The following is a 16028-nucleotide window of genomic DNA, read 5'->3' as shown; positions in this document are numbered from 1 at the left end:
TATCAACATATATGAGCCTCCTCAGCCACCCTCAGAAAATATAAGGGATTAGGATACGTCTCCCGCACCCCCTTATACCTAGTAATTTAATTAAAACGAAGCACAAAATGGTCTCCGCACCCCCTTATACCTAGTAATTTAATTAAAACGAAGCACAAAATGGCGAATTCCCGTTTCGCCAGCAGTTTGCGGCCCAGTTCGGTGTTTGGGAAGCGCTTCTACCGTGAAAAATATATATTTTTTATTTTCCCCACTGGACCCTTTAAAAACCCCAACAACATTCCTAGGGGGTCAAGAGGGGTATACCTTGCCCCCTTTCATTAAATTCCCCCTTCGTTTTTCACCTCTTCTTCTCTCTCGATCCTACCGAGAGATAAGATGGCGGCCGCTCCGGACTGTTTAGAATGTTCTTGACAGACACCGGGGAGCCAATCAGCTTCGCATCGCAAAGTTCCGTTTCGCAGGTGGGAGCGTATTTACAAGAAACTTGCACCATGAAGAACGCTTTCCATTTAAAAAGGAAAAATAACATCATACACACTCATATGCCTTATAACTATGACCCAAAACAACCTAAGAAGCTTTAGCAGTACATATCCAGAAATGTAATTGATTTCAAATAATGACTTACTTCATTGGTAGGCCTTCACATGTATTATTTCCTTTGTTTTCTTAAGTGAAAATCTTATCTGCAACCATGTGTTGGCCTTACCTCAAATAAACAAAACAGGCGATGGACTGAATGAGTATCAATGACACACTTTCACCCCAGTCCAAAGATCTGGGCCTAAACAAACCTTTAGATAGGCCACACCTTATCGTCATTCTGAATTAATCATTTAAAATATTAGGGAGAGATTTATGATTGTTGTATGCCTGTTTTGTAGCACTGTGTGTCATTTTTGTGATGCAGTGCTGGTGCAAAAGATTTGCTATGTTAAATAATAAGTAGGGCATTAAGTTTTTGATGACTGTTATTCATTTACTGTTTGGTAATAGTGGTTATTAACATTTTTTATTATATTTTTTGCACAGATTCAACTGCAGATTTTTTCATAGTTTGAAAAATGCCTACGAAAAATAGAATTAGAAAGGCTAGAAAACGTCAAAGACAGCAGGATGATGTTTTATTGCAGCAGTCCTCTTCCCCAAATACTTATCAAAACACCAAGAAAGCTCCGGGTAAGAGCACAAAATCATTCTTAAAAAATATTTTTAGTAAAAAAAGTATTTATCGCAAAAATGTTTCAGTTCAGAAAAAGAAGAGTAATTTAAATGGAAAGGAAAGACCCATCAAAAATGTTACTGGTAGAGGAAGAGATAACTCTGTGGATGATAGTAGAAGGAAAGAACAGTTTAGAGTCATTCGAAAACGAATTTTCCGTAACAGGATAATAGTTAATTTATTAAAAAATATTAAGAAATGCAAACAGAAAGTGGCATTTTATAAGAAGAAGAAAAATGTAGAGAAAATTATTGATCATGCTTTTGAAATTAAGCGAAAGTTGTTTATTTTGGTAATCAATAGAATTAGGAAACTAAGCAAGGTAATTTCTGATTTCAAAACAAACAGTAGATGGAAGAGAGTAGTAAATCGTAGTAACTTTTGTGAAGTTTTTTCCGGAGAATGGATGCATAGTTCAAGTTCTGAGGCATTTTTTAATGAGGAGAGTTATTTTCAGGATAATGATTTGGTGTTTGCAGTTGACACCAGTGGTCGAGCATATGAAGTGAAGGATGGTTGTCCAGTTGAAAAAGAAAAACTTGTGACAACAGAGACAGAAGAGGCGCTAAGTGATGAGGTTTTAGAAAGACGTCCTAAGGGTCCTGTGTACATTTGGAAGTGTAGTTCTATTTGCAGTGTGCAACAGGTTTCCATCAATTTGCTTTGTGATTTTATACGGACATTTAATAAGAAAAGTTTGAAGCAGAAAATGAAGTTGTTGCAAGATTTAGATCCTTGCAGAGTGAGACAAATGACAGGTTTGCGTGGTCATTCACTGGCTTGTCTTTCCAGGAGAGTATGCCAGAGTGTTTTTCATCATTTCAGGATGCTAGCAGTGCATCATAATAAAGTGAGAAAATTAGTGAGAATGTTGTATTATGCAAAGAGTCCAGCAATTATGCTTAAACAATTATGTGCTGCTCTTTTGCATGGTTCTGAAATAGATGTGAAGAATATTTGTGAAGAAATTGAGTTTTGTTACTTTAGTAGTAAAGATGAGAATGTTCAAATTGACCCTGAAGTAGAGGGTAATGTTGAAGATAATGTACAGGTTTCCAGTACAGATAATTTTCAGAAGGAAATTGCCACGTTTCAGATGAAATCAAGTGAGAGGCCTAATTTCACTTGTGTGTGTTGTCGACGCACTTATTATAGGAATCAGACTAAGGTAGTGGATTTATATGCAAAAAGTGAAAGGGAAAATAATAGTGAATGGAAGGATTTTGCCACAAACTTGATGGTAGAAAATTATTTTGATTTGGGATCGGATCAACGTGTGTGTACTTATTGTTGTAATAAATTAAACCAAAACCAGATGCCTGCTAGGGCAGTTCATAATAATCTGGAATTGGTTGAGATTCCTTCTGAATTGAAGGGTTTAAATACTTATGAATCTATTTTGATTCAAAGTATCCATCCCTTTCAGGCTATTGTAAGAATGGAGCCAAAGACAGGGAAGTTGCCTCCAGCAGATTTACAGAGAGGATTAAAGGGAAGAGTTTTTTATTTGCCTCTAGATTTGAACAAAAACATTAACACAATTGGAGTAGAAAAAGTGGAAGAGGAACCTCTGGTTATCTTGGTTAATGGGGTTCCGACAAAGAATAAGAAAATATGGCAAGATTTAGTGGATGTTAGGAAAGTCAAAAAGGCAACAGTGTATTTGAAGAAAAATAATGAGTACTATAAGAATGTATATGTTGCAGAAGAGGAAGTAAGTGATGAAGAGGATAGCGATTTGTGTGCTGGCCAAATTGAGAAAGTAGAGGCCTCTAAAAGTGAAGAAATATATGAACATTATAGTGTTCATCCTTTGCATTCCAAGGAAGTCATGGGGAATGCTATTGAGTTGTTTCAAATGAAACAAGCCAAAGGGAGTCCCATTAGTGTTTGGGAGGAAAGTTTGGAAGCTCGGTGTTTCCCACAGCTATTTCCCACAGGTCGAGGAGGAAGATATGATGAGCGATCTCATCAAATTCCTGCGTCTGAATACCGGACTTTACGATTGTATGCAGAAGATCCTAGGTTTCGTCAATGCATTCCTTATTTGTTTCATCTCCTGTTTGAAAGCGATCTGTCTGGACTGTCATATGCAGTGAACCACATCTTAAAAAGTGGTATACAGATGCGAAATATCTCGGCAAGGGACTTTATGCATAAAGTCAATGTCCAAGACAGTATTTTGGATTCTCACTTAATTAATCTCATGGCGTGTCAGCGTGGTACTAATGAGTACTGGTACCGTCGTCATGGTGATTTAAAATGTATGCTGAGGAACTTAGGAACTCCGACATGGTTCCTCACTCTGAGCTGTGCCGAGTATGGCTGGGAAGACTTACTTGAATTTCTACGAGAGGCAAATGGAAATATTGAAAACATTGAATTCAAGACACCTGGAGAACTGTGTTCTTTGGATCCTGTGAATGTATGCAGGTACTTCAATCATAGATTTGAAGCTATGATGTCTTTCATCACAAATAAGAAGAATCCACCTCTTGGAGAGGTGTTGGATTTCTTCTGGAGAAAGGAGTACCAAGCAAGAGGTGCTCCTCATATACATATGTTGTTGTGGATCAAGGATGCACCTAAATTTGGAACAGATCCGGATGACTTAGTGATGAATTTCATAGAACAGTATTCTACGTGTGCTGTTCCAAACGCAACGGAGAAGAAAAGCCTAAGAGAACAAGTTCTACGTTTCCAAAGCCATCGTTGTGGAAAGTACTGTCGTCGTAAATTCATATGGCTGAGATACCCGCCACCCCCTCTCAACACAATCCCCAAAGGAGGGAAACCGGAAACAGTTCTTGAAGTTATTGGAAGTGGGAGGGAGTGACCCTCCCGGCCGTATTTATTAAAACAAAAAATTAAAACATTAAACAGTTCATATTAATGTACAATTTTATTACCACATTGCGATGTTTGGCTAACCTTAACAGATTCTCTAATACAGAGGTTCTCCTAGCCGAACTAACATCCTACAAAACATTTTCTTGAAATATTGAAATTGTACATCCTAACGTTTAAGGGCCAACGGCAAGGTCGTAACCGGTGTCAAGATCCCTAACCAGACATACCCCCCCACTTGGGAGGGGCGACAGCACTGGGGCGTACCTCAAGTGCAACTACTACCAATTTCCCTTGACTTGACGGGGGCACCTATAAACTCGACGCCAGTTAAAGGTCGTTCGAAGACTCGTGTGAGGTATCTAGAAGGTATCGTAGACCTCCCCCAACCCCACACAACTTACCACATCTGCCGTCGCAGACGTCACTGGCCCCGGGAAATTCCCCAGGAGGGGGCTGTAACCCCTCCTACACAGGAAGGGGCCTTGACCGCCTTTCCTTTTCTTTCGGCGACCCATCCTTAGAAGGGACCGCCTCCCCGTTGAGGGGCCAAAGGCCACCTCTCCCGAGCGCTCCCATCCGTGTTGGGTGACGCCCACTCATAGGGATCTTCCAATTAGTGCTCACCGATCATGACCTTACCGCCCGACCAAAATAAATACGACAATGCTAACTAAACTAGAAAATACATTGGCCACTATGACCGAAAAAAGCATGCTTATGAATGGACACTAAATCCGAATTTCTTTAATCACAAAACTTACATAAAATAGACCATTCTTTATTACACACTCAACATCAACACGATACTACCACAACCTGTAAACGAAATAGAATTATCGATCAATTTTATTACAAACAACTGGCTGTCTTCAGGGGCTGGTGGGTGGGTCAAAATTGGCTCTTCGTTCCGTCTCGAGCTCACGTGCAGCGAGGAGGTGCAGCTTCAGAGCACAGGAACAAGAGGATGTCTTCTGGTCTTGCGTCCCTTTTTATCCGTCTTCAGGGCGGGCGTAAACCCGCCCCTGCCTGCCCCGAGGGCGTGGCCAGCCGCGTCAGTGTCTAGGCCAGCCCACTCTAGGGCGGGAAAAAGCGCGCCCCGGCTACGCCGCTTTGGGCATACCAGCCGAGACGCGCCTCCCGCCCAAAAATGGCTTCCCGGGGGGATCGAGGTACTCTGCCATACGTTCGGGGGGACCGAGTGGTCGCCCCTTTCCATATGGCTGAGATACCCGCCACCCCCTCTCAACACAATCCCCAAAGGAGGGAAACCGGAAACAGTTCTTGAAGTTTTTGGAAGTGGGAGGGAGTGACCCTCCCGGCCGTATTTATTAAAACAAAAAATTAAAACATTAAACAGTTCATATTAATGTACAATTTCATTACCACATTGCGATGTTTGGCTAACCTTAACAGATTCTCTAATACAGAGGTTCTCCTAGCCGAACTAACATCCTACAAAACATTTTCTTGAAATATTGAAATTGTACATCCTAACGTTTAAGGGCCAACGGCAAGGTCGTAACCGGTGTCAAGATCCCTAACCAGACATACCCCCCCACTTGGGAGGGGCGACAGCACTGGGGCGTACCTCAAGTGCAACTACTACCAATTTCCCTTGACTTGACGGGGGCACCTATAAACTCGACGCCAGTTAAAGGTCGTTCGAAGACTCGTGTGAGGTATCTAGAAGGTATCGTAGACCTCCCCCCAACCCCACACAACTTACCACATCTGCCGTCGCAGACGTCACTGGCCCCGGGAAATTCCCCAGGAGGGGGCTGTAACCCCTCCTACACAGGAAGGGGCCTTGACCGCCTTTCCTTTTCTTTCGGCGACCCATCCTTAGAAGGGACCGCCTCCCCGTTGAGGGGCCAAAGGCCACCTCTCCCGAGCGCTCCCATCCGTGTTGGGTGACGCCCACTCATAGGGATCTTCCAATTAGTGCTCACCGATCATGACCTTACCGCCACAGGCCGGATAGTTGACCGGCTATCCGGACCCCCCACAAAAACTCCTACCTAAAGGTCATGTTTCAACGTTTTTAACCATGCTAAGAAGTCTCCTATGAGTAACTCATTGCCCACCCGAGACAAATGCACACCATCCCCCAAATACATACTGTCATCATTAATACAACCATGCGAGATAGAATGCAATGTCCTGGAACGGAACAACCTACTCACTTTGTTATTAAGCTTTTTAACAGAATGATTCAAAGCAGGGATAGAAATAGCCCCCCGCCACACCTTTCGTGGGATCATATGGGACCACGCAATTGTGCACCCTGGAACTCTCCTCGCCAACCAACTTACAGTGGAAAGTATTGCCTCCAGGAGAAGTCGTCTACCGGTGGTGACCAAATCGTTGCCCCCTAAATGTACTATAACTATAGACGGCGGTGACCTCGTCCGCCCTAACAAACCCTCAAAAAATGTTTGAAACTGGTCAATACAGAGACCGCCTCTTCCGTAGAAGGACACCCTGTACCCGTATTCCCCAGCTACGTGAATCATGTCACCTGCTTTGAATACGTCTGCGGCACGCCTCACGTATGAGTGGCCCACGACCCACACCTCCTTTTTCACAGCCGGTGATGTCTGACCGCTGGCCCGGTGTTGGGTCGACTGCATAGTCCGCCCCGCCTCGTAGGCTTGCGCAACTGAAAACCAAACAAAAACAAGAAGCGTGAGTACATTATTACAGCTTCACAACATGTGCAACCGCACATATCTCTTATAACAATTGGAGGACCAACGCCCCACTCGTTTCACTTGTTCAACATTAAGACCCCTGGCTGTAGCTTCTGTGGCAGCCCCTATACGAAAGGAATGGGTCCCAAATTCGCCCGGGTTCAAGCCCGCAGCGGCAATTGACATCGCAAGCACCCGCTGAAACTGAAATTTCGTCAGTGGGGTGGCGTCCGCGTGTCTCAACAAGGTCCCCCCCCATGATGCCACCCTTCGTGCTAGGTAGTCTTCTAAACACTTTACCGGACACATGGAGGACCCGGGAATCCTGCGTATAATTATGCAGTCACCCATCCCATCTTGATCGGTCTTGGACCTGACAAAGGAGACAGTCATCGTCTCTCCCCTGATCTGAACGTGTTCCTGGCACAAACCCCCCGCCACATCCAGTTTGTTCCTTGCCACCAGTTCGCCTATCCTCATCGCCCCGTGAAACGCAAGCGTAAAAGCGGCTCGGAACAATACCGTCTCAAACTGAGATGAGCATGTGGCAGGGAGTGTGGCCAGCAACTGGGACAACCTATCCAAACCTATCGGGCGCCTCTCGTCTACTCTGCGACCCTCAAGGCGTTGCCACCCACGCAGCGCTTTCTGTACCACGAAAGACGCTGTAGGGTCCTGGATATTATGAGCCCTGGCAACAAAGGAAATGGCAGCACGATGCCTCTGGGCCGTAGCCACGGACTTCCCAGCCCTACGCAAGGACATCAGAAAATGCACTACCCATTCCTCTTGGCCCCAAAGCCCCTCTCTACTAGTCCCCAAAAAGGCTAAATAGGCCAGAAACGCCCCTTCATATGCCTTCCTCGTCCTTGGTGCTAGACTCTCTCCCATGAGGTGACGAAGTTCGGGGCACCGAGAGACCAGAGAGCTTCGGGAAAGGGTGCCGGCTCTGGGTCCACTGAGGGAAGGAAACCCGAGAAAGCCTGCATTTGAAAACGAGACAGTGCGTCAGCCGCCTGATTCATCACCCCTGGGACATGTTTTGCTCTGACTAGTACGTTCAGTTGCATACACAGTAAAACAATTTCTTTGAGCAGTCTTAAGATCAGTTTACAACGTGCTGCCTGACTATTGATGCACTCTACCAGGGTCATATTGTCAGACCAAAATATGACAGAGTGATCTTTGAACCCCTCGGGCCAAGTTCTGAGGGCCACCAAGATGGGAAAAAGCTCCAGGAAAGCAATATTACTCGTCAGACCATTATCATGCCACCATGTCGGCCACCTTTGCGCCGACCATTTTGTGCCGAAGATGGCGCCAAAACCTATGCTTCCTGCTGAATCTGTCCATAGCCCCAGCTCTTCAGAGGACACGGCTGGTTTGTTCCAGACGACTCGATCATTGAAGTCCGCCAGAAATGCTAACCAAATACGCATGTCCTGGCGGACCTCAGCCGATAGTCTCGTGCGATGATGGCCCTCCTTTAGGCCGACCATCGCTTGGGCAATTGAACAAGAAAAGGGGCGGGCCATTGGTATCACCCTCAGGGCAAAATTCAACTGACCCACCAACTGCTGTAAATGATGCAGCGTAACTTTAGATGCATTTATACACACTTGCAGGGCTGCCCTGAACTTCAACACTTTGTCAGCTGGCAAACGAAAACAACCCTCACTGGAGTCTAACTCGATCCCCAGAAACTCGAGGCAAGTCGTAGGACCCACTGTTTTCCCCGGTGCCAATGGCACACCAAACTGGTTCATTAACACACAAAATTCGGCCAAGGCCCGGCCACATTCGAGATCCCCGGCTGCCCCAAGAAACAGAAAATCATCAAGGTAATGCATTACATGTTGGAAACCCGTCTTCCTTGTGAAGACCCATTGTAGGAAACTACTGAATTTCTCGAAATAGGCACAGGATATAGAGCACCCCATCGGCATACACCTATCCATGTAATAACAACCCTGAAACATGAATCCCAGGAGACGCTGGTCGTCTGGGTGTACCGGGAGCAATCGGAACGCTGACTCGATATCTGATTTCGCCATCAGCGCCCCGGGCCCCAGGCGATTCAAAATGGCTACGGCCTCATCGAAGGATGCGTACCGCACCGAACACACTTCTGGATCGATTGCATCGTTTACAGAAAGACCACGTGGAGCTGACAAATTATGAATCAGTCGAAACTCACCTGGGTCTCTCTTGGGGACCACCCCTAAAGGAGAACAAACAAAATTCTGCACCGGGGGTACACTAAACGGGCCGGCGACCCGACCTCGAGTAACCTCTTTCCGGATCTTATCCTGTACTACGGTCGTATGCTGCAGGACGGAAAGTTGGTTTTTGCACTTCGCCACACCCTGAAAGTCCCCTACCGGGATGCGGAAACCATACGAAAAACCGTTCCGCAGCACCCCAGCAGAAGTACGATCCGGGTATTCACTGAGCCAGGGAATCATCGCCAAGGTATCAATCGGGGTTGGCAAAGGCGCCCCTCGGACTACATTAGACCTGTTTGGCGCCTCCTCTACCCCCATTCTCACCCGTTCTGGCTCTGCACGTGGACTCAGGATGGGACGACCCGCAACCACTACATTCATGTTTAAATTTACACGATCCCTGGGGCCTAGTACATTTACCTCTGTTGAATTTAAAGCAGAAACCCCTTTTTCCTGTATTGCCGGCAGGTCTCGAGTAATCGTCGGTACCTGTACCTGAACGAAAGGGCGTCCCCCCATATTGGCGGGAGGATTCACCAACATTGCTTCCTACCAACGGCATTTTCAACATTCCTGACTCCTTCATTTTATCCCATGTCAAAGAATCATAACAATCCCAGGTTAAACTTTTGTTATGCTCCTTCGCCTTTCTGAAGAGATTATCATAACAGAACCAATGGTTACCCTGGTGCGATGTCGAGTACCCCATGATTCGCGACTGATAGATTGGAAACTCGGGAAGCAACTCGGGCCTACGTTCCCCCAAGATTGACGTAAAAATTCCCCATGCATTGCCCCAATTGCCAATATTCTCATTCACTTTAAAGGCGGCCATTTTTGCGCGCCAAACACTCGGATGCATGAGATCCTTCTGACCCTTAACATGCTCCACCTCATAATGATCGACAAGCAACGAGAAGATGTTCACATATTCCCTCGCCCAAATCTTTTCCTTAATTGCCAAAGGAACATGTTGTCCCAACTTTTCTCTACGAGAGGGTGCTGACTCATCCCTCGCAATCGGCAATGGCCGCTTACCTGCACCGGACGCTGCCTCTGCGGTCACAATCGTCCCTTGTGGCTTGTCTACTACTGCAGCCGGCGCGGACACCTTGGCTGTATCCCGTTTCTCGCGCAATTGTTTCATCAGCGCCTGGGCCTCGGCAGCCGTGGCGCCCTCGCTACTGTCGCCCAACCACGCTGCAAGCTGTGCTGCCAGCTCGGGCGGCATATCCTCATTGGACATCGGGGTGACCACCACGGGAATCGAATTCCCCTCCGCCGGTACTGGGGTTGGCGCCTCGAGCGGGGTACAGGGAACCGGGACGCCTCCCCCGGCTGGTCCCCTCCTTGGCCTCTTGGCTTTCCCTCCTGGAGCTGCTCCAGCCGACGGACGCTCCGGTCCCCCCTCCCCGTCTCGCTCCGCCACCCGCTTCTTCAGCTCGGTCATCTCCTTCATGAGGACACGAACCATCTGTTCAGTCGTCATTCTCTTCCCGCCTTTCTTGGGCATTTCTCCGACAAAGTATCTGGAAGACAAAAGAAAGATTACAACGCTCAAAATTGGCTCTTCGTTCCGTCTCGAGCTCACGTGCAGCGAGGAGGTGCAGCTTCAGAGCACAGGAACAAGAGGATGTCTTCTGGTCTTGCGTCCCTTTTTATCCGTCTTCAGGGCGGGCGTAAACCCGCCCCTGCCTGCCCCGAGGGCGTGGCCAGCCGCGTCAGTGTCTAGGCCAGCCCACTCTAGGGCGGGAAAAAGCGCGCCCCGGCTACGCCGCTTTGGGCATACCAGCCGAGACGCGCCTCCCGCCCAAAAATGGCTTCCCGGGGGGATCGAGGTACTCTGCCATACGTTCGGGGGGACCGAGTGGTCGCCCCTTTCCAGAAACAAGGACAAGTTCTACACCAAATGTCGTTTCAACTTTCCACGACCGGTGATTTCTAAAGGAAAAGTGAACAGTTTGATGTCTTCACTACGACATAATGTGACGAGGAAATCACCCAAAAATACATACAATTTGAAAAGGAACGAAGAGTCCAAGTACATCAACGACTACAACCCAGTGATTTTGTCCATGTGGAATGCTAACATGGATATACAGTTTGTGGGTGACAACTGTATGGCTGTGGCTCGGTATGTGACATCTTACATCACCAAAAAAGAAAAGACAGAACTGAAGGATATGTGGGAGGACATTTCCCATGAAAAGAGCCTCAGCAAGAAGTTGTACAGTTTCAGTCTGAAGATGTTGTCGCATCGAGAAATCGGAGCGTACGAATGTTCAGATCGATTGTCTTCAGCAAGTCTCTATGCCAAATCCAGGAGTATTGTTTGGGCGAGTCTTGGTCTTGCTGCAACGCGAAATCGGGTTCTAAAACCTGTCCGGGAAATTGAATATTTGGCAGAAAAGGAACCAAACAGTACCGACATTTTGAAGACCAACATGTTGGATACATATTATCCAAATCGAAGCAGTCACCTTGAGAATGTTTATCTATATGAGGTTCTACAAAATTATATATTCAAGAGGAACATCAAAGAAGATATTGAGAAAGGAGTGTATGCTGTAATTGGAAGTGAGGGATGCCTGGTCAAGCAAAGAAAATGCCAATTAGTAAACCATCGAAAATTGAGTGGCGAATCTCCAGAAAAAAAGGAGTTTTTCTATTTAGCACTTTTGCAACTTTTCAAGCATTGGCGTGCAGAAGAGGAACTGCTTGGATATTTCCTCTGTTACGAAGACTCTTTCACTGCTGCTAAGGAGACCATAGAATGTCCTGCTTTTCCCAAATATCAAGAAATGCTAACTTTGGAAATTGAGCAGGAAGCAACGATTGCAGCCGAGATTGCCAGAGACAGTTCTCAGGACAGTCAGAGTTCTGTTTCATTGAGTCAAGATCCACTTGGAGGACATATTATCGAAAAGGAAGCTGCCACTGCTATGAATGAAGTGGAAAGAGCCATGGCACATGCTCAGGAGGATTCAGTTAACTTAGAAGACTTGGAAAAACAACTCAACGTTGAGCAGAGGAAAATATATGATGAAGTTACCAAGCAAATTGAGCATGGATTAAGTCATGAGAAGAAAGAGTGCTCATGTACATCGTTGAAGCCTGTCCGACTGTATGTGAGTGGAGAAGCGGGAACTGGAAAAAGTTTCCTCATTAAAGCAATTTCATGCTATCTGCAGGAAAGGACTGAGTCATCGCTGTCTTGTGTTGTCACCACTCCTACTGGACTTGCAGCACATAACATCAAAGGTATTACTTTGCATCGTCTACTGATGCTGCCGGTGGAGCATGACAACAAATTACAATACCACAAGTTATCTGGGGATGCCTGCTGTGAAGTTTCAAGAGTCTTGAGGAAAATTAAACTACTTATCATTGACGAAGTAAGCATGGTTTCCAATGTCATGCTTGCCTTTGTGCATTTGAGAATGCAAGAAGTACTTAAAACTGAATATGATGTGTTATTTGGTGGCAAACACATCATTGTTTTCGGAGATCTTCTGCAGCTGACACCAGTAAAAGGACAACCTGTGTTCAAAATACTCACGCATGAAGATACCAGGAAGTGCCTAGGGAGCATTGGCAACGTCAATATATGGTTAAACTTCAATTATGCTGAACTGCATGAAAATATGCGTCAGGCAAAAGATGAAGATTACAAGAATATTCTACAAGATATTAGAATTGGAAAAGTGACCGAGCATGGAAAAGAAGCTTTAAATGCACGATTACTTTCAAATTTATATCCCGAACAAGAGATTGTGGCTGAGAATATTTTTCAGAAAATTACTGAGAAGAAATCCGGAATATGTTTGATGCCAACTCTTGCAGAATGTGCCATCTTCAACAACAAAATGTTGAATTTCGAAAAGCAAGAGATTGTGAAACTTGAAGCTATTGACAAAATAGAGCATATGGGATCAACAATTATTTTGTCAGAGAATTTGAAATCAAAATTGGATTCATTAGAGAAGACTATATCTAAAACAGCGGGTTTTGAAAAGACTTTGAATGTGTGTTTAAATTGCCGAATCATTTTGAGAAGGAATTTACATGTTGAAAGAGGTCTGGTAAATGGATCAATGGGTAATGTTGTTGATTTTGAGAAATACAGAAATAGAGATGGAATAGAGTTTTTAAAAATTAAATTTGATGGTATTGAGGAAGTACAGCTAATTGGTCATTGTTCTGCTAGGTTTTTGCTTGTTAAAGACTTATATGTTCGCCGTAAACAGTTTCCTGTTTGCTTGGCATATGCGGTGACAATCCATAAATCGCAAGGTTTAAGTGTAGACAGTGCATTGGTGAATATTGGCAGTTCTGTGTTCAAGGAGGGTATGGCATATGTGGCATTGTCACGAGTTAGAACTTTATCGGGATTGTACTTGATTGACTGTGATGTCACAAACATTTGTGCGGATCTAGATTGTGTTAAGGAATACAATAGGTTAAGAAGAGAGTATGCGCCACATTTGCCTCAATATCCTTTGTTTGAGAAACGTGTGGTAGGCCGGAAACGTAGAAATATCAGTAATAGTAGGGAGGTTGTAGCAAAAAGACCAAAAGTCGATGAACCGAAAATTGTTAGCAGAAAGAAAGTGGATTCTGTTGAAGATGTTGTCGGTTTTCAATTTGAAAACAGTTCTGGTGTCAACTGCTATGCAAATGTAGTGGTTAATGTTCTCTTTTCACTAGAGAGTTTAAAAGAACAGATTCTGTTGAATTCAGAACAAATTTTATGCTGTTTGTTGAATTCTGTTTTCGAGAAATGTAGCACTGATCGAACAAAAGTAGAAAGTGTGTCTGAAGTTCGTTATCTGTTAGATGAATGTTCAGGTCAAACAGACTTCTCTGAAAATAATCAGCAAGATTGTCAGGAGTTTTTAATGTATATGCTTGATGTATTGCAAGATGAGGGTGTAGATGTAGATCACCTGTTTGGGCTTTCTTATCAATGGCAGCATGACTGCGAGAACTGTATGGTATCAAGTACTACTAGTGTAGACTCAGAAAGATTTATATATTTAACTTTGCCAGACAGTAAATCAGTCTCCTTTAATAAGCTAGTAAATGCAGCGGATCACAACATGGAGTGTTGCCAATGTAAATCTGAAATGATGTCAACATTATTTATACGTAGATATGGACAGTATGTCATTTTAATGATCCAACGATGTAGGCCTGATGGATCAAAATTGTCAACTTTAATAAAAAAATTTGTGGCTTCTCAGCTTTCAATATCAGGAAGGACTTTTGTAACTGTAGCAATTATCTATCACGATGGTCCTTCAACAACATCAGGACATTATACAGCTTATTTAAAATCTCGAAACGGCTGGTCATTCTGCAATGATTCCGTTGTAACTTTAAAAAAAAAATTGCCGTTTGACCTTAAAAATTCTTACCTGGTGTTTTTAAAACCAAAATTTTAATGAAAGAATCTCGGGATTTCCTGTGAAGAATTGCAAAAGGTTCATGAAGTAGAGGGAATGTAAGTCTGCAATGCTGTCTAGATTATTGGTCCAAAACTTTTAATTATAATGTCAATTTAAAAATCCAACTATATAAACCTTATGCAAGTAAGTCTGCTTCATAGTAAGCAGTATCAGTGTCATAGGAAAAGGAGAACATGAGTGACAAAGAAGGGTAAGATATTAGTAGTCCAGGATTGTGAAAATAATATTAAATGTATTATTTTTGAAAGTTGCGAAAATAGAAAATGTCGGGATTTGATTGGAAGAATTACAAGAGTTGCGAATCGCGGCAACATGATTTGGCCTAGTGGAAACATGTGATAGAATGAGAGAAGTCTTTTCTTGTATGTAACATATTTTTCGAATCGATGGAGGTTTTCTTTCAGAAAGTGGCGGGCTGAAAATATTTATAGCACAACAGAGTGGAAGCTGTTCATAGGAGATCCTTCGACGTCATTGAAAGTAAGTTAATTTTAAGGAGTTTTGAATTCAGATTTCTTAGGTTGTATGGGTTTTTTAAACACAATCATTTTGATTGTGTTTTTTTTTCCCCGCTGTTACATGATGAATACCTTCAAGTCACTGATTTAAGTGAAATTTGATACATTCTGAGAACAGCAAAAATAAACCATTTAACATGTATAATTAATGTTCTGCTTTTTGTACTTATGATATACATTTAGAAATGTGAGGTAGATATGGAGAAACTGAGTCTTCTGTAAGTGTCAATTTTAATGCTTACAGTGCTGTACTTCTGGGTACTGTTTTTTTTTAAAAAAAGAAATAGGCCTCACCTCAAAGAAAGCTCTTGAAAGCACACATCTTATTTGCATCCTGAAACAATCATTTAAAATATTAGACACAATTTTATGATGGCTTTACATCTTTTTTGCGCTGCTATTGCATCACTATTGTGAGACATCAGCAGTGCAAAAGAAGTACCATGTTCCAAAATAGGTCTCAGTTCATCAGCATGAAGATACTGTTTGTTTAAAATATATATCTTTAGGACTGTGTACGGGTCGTAGAGAAGCAGAGGCTTCTGTAAGTGTCAAAGTTGTTTAAAAAGTGTTTCTTCTTGAACCTTTTCCCTTCTTTTTTCTAATTTTTAAATACATGTTTTAATATTTTTGGAAATGTTTGTTCTCTCTTTTACAGATTGAAAGTATGAAAAATTTTCTTTAAAAGTTAACAAGAATTATAAGGTAAATGTTTTCTACTTTTTTAACCCGCATTCCACTGCTGATGATGTCACTGACTATGTTATGAATGATGTAATAAGTGGGCATGTTTTACTACAATGGTGTGTCTTCACATCTATTATCTCCTCTGTATTCTTCAACAAGCATAAATTTGATATACAGTAAGTTTAAGTATAGGAAACAGACATTTATGTTACAAAAAAGACAGCTATAGGAAGTAAACAAAAGATACTGTTACTCGCAATCCACTGCTGATGATGTCACTGACCATGTCAAAAATTATGTAATATATGGCATGATCAGAAGTGAATTGCGGGTAACAGTATCTTTTCTTTACTCCCTATAGCTGT

Source organism: Lissotriton vulgaris, chromosome 2_1 (assembly GCF_964263255.1).
Source record: "Lissotriton vulgaris chromosome 2_1, aLisVul1.2, whole genome shotgun sequence".
NCBI lineage: Eukaryota > Metazoa > Chordata > Amphibia > Caudata > Salamandridae > Lissotriton > Lissotriton vulgaris.
The sequence above is the reverse complement of the archived record's forward strand: the minus strand, read 5'-3'. Positions refer to the sequence as shown.